Source organism: Lipotes vexillifer, unplaced genomic scaffold (assembly GCF_000442215.2).
Source record: "Lipotes vexillifer unplaced genomic scaffold, Lipotes_vexillifer_v1.1 scaffold518, whole genome shotgun sequence".
NCBI classification, from domain to species: Eukaryota; Metazoa; Chordata; class Mammalia; order Artiodactyla; family Lipotidae; genus Lipotes; species Lipotes vexillifer.
In genome coordinates, this window is record NW_006780945.1 from 580,510 (window position 1) to 582,107 (window position 1,598).

At 52.6% G+C, this 1,598-nt stretch overlaps 1 protein-coding gene across 1 annotated transcript in view; it reads right to left on the bottom strand.

The window, feature by feature from the left end:
- The window catches only part of UBALD2 (UBA like domain containing 2), a 4,631-nt gene that overhangs the window by 1,905 nt on the left and 1,128 nt on the right, over nucleotides 1–1,598 (bottom strand). The gene's annotated exons all lie outside the window — the stretch shown is intronic.

Genomic DNA, 1,598 nt, shown 5'->3' on the forward strand with positions numbered 1-1,598 from the left:
CCCCGCCCCCGCCCCCCCCCCCCAGGGCTGACTTCTCGGCAGCAGGAAACAATGAATGGGGGGTTGGGGGGGACAGGCCAATTGCATCACAGCATCGTGACCGACTTCCCCAGTTCACCTAGCCAGTGAAGCCTGTCTCCTCAGCAGCCACCCTGCCCCCCGCCCCCGCCCCCGACAGCGGCCTGGATCAGGGGCAGGCCTGTGTCCACCTGCCTGTGTGAGCTCGGGCAAGTCCCTTAACCTCTCTGGAGTTTCTCTCTACTTCTATAAAACCAGGGGTTTGGACCAGGTCCTGTAAAAGTCCCTCCAGCTCCGCTTCTAATAGCTATGGATGGAGCTTTCCAGCTCTCAAGCACACCCAGCGTCCACTGCACCCTGCTAATGTCCTACTGCTTCGCATCCAGTGTCTTTCTCCTCTTCCCGGCCCTTCCCAATCTAACCCAGGAGTCCGCCCTTATCTAGGAAGATGCCTCCGACTGTGTATGTACAGTCATCTATGGGACAACCATTTATCAGCAGCTCCTGGCCTGGGTCACTTCTGGGGTCTTTATCTAACATTTTCCTTTGATTTATTATCTCTAAAAAAAATTACCAACTCCTTGAGGGCAGGGATGGCATTCTCTTGGATACACTGATCATAATGTCTGTTAGAAAACCAGCCACAGCCCTTGAGGGAAGCTTCAAAAAGATAACAGTCCCTCAGGATTTGCAGGGAAGGAGCAACAGAACCTAAAAGAACCATCAGTCCCAGCTCTCGGGGGGCGAGCCCCTCTGTTCAGGGCAGCACAGAGTGGCTGTGCTGGAAGCCTGGGCCTTTTGAAACGACCACAGTTGGTGGAGCAAACCTCAAGGCCCCTTTAGGAGGAGACGGAGGCAAGATGGAGGCAAGCTCCAGGCTCACACCGGAGCTTCCCATGGTCCGGTACAGGGGAGGGTCCCCTGGAGATGAACCCCTCTTGGGTTTACCAAGAGCCCAGCCTCAACTGCCACCGCCCTGCAGCCAGCATAATTCTCATCATATTCCGATGCAGTTCTGTTTTTTGCTTTATACAAACAGCCTGGGCTATTCCAAGAGACAAGCTGGTTAAAAGGATCAAAACAGACCCCTCTCTACTTGTCCTTTGCAACTAGATGAATACAGAGCGCCAAAGACAAGACACAGCAGAGGAACCATTTGCAGCTTCTCCAGGCAAGGCAGCGGCTCTGAGAAGGGAGCCACGGGCAAGGACACCAAAATGCCAAAAATGTACTCCAGAAGCCATAACAGATCTCCTGGGGAATCATGTTTTACAATCCCTATCTTGGGGCCCTCCCCCAACCAGCAGGGCTAATAGGTAACTAGAGAGGTAGAGAAGGCATTCAATCCTCTAAAGTGAAAGGGATGTCCTATGCCTGTGGAAAGCAGGGCAGGAGGGCAAAGGCCCAGGCCTGGGGCCAGCTTGGAAAAGAGAAGAAAGCAAATCCAGGCCTGAACCACTTCTGTTTCCTGTGTTTTATGTATCTTCACCTACTGAGATTAAACGCATTCTTGGCTTATCTTGTCAAAAATCTGTAAGTCTTCCATGCTCAGGGTAGGTCTTTTTCCATGAACAGGAAAG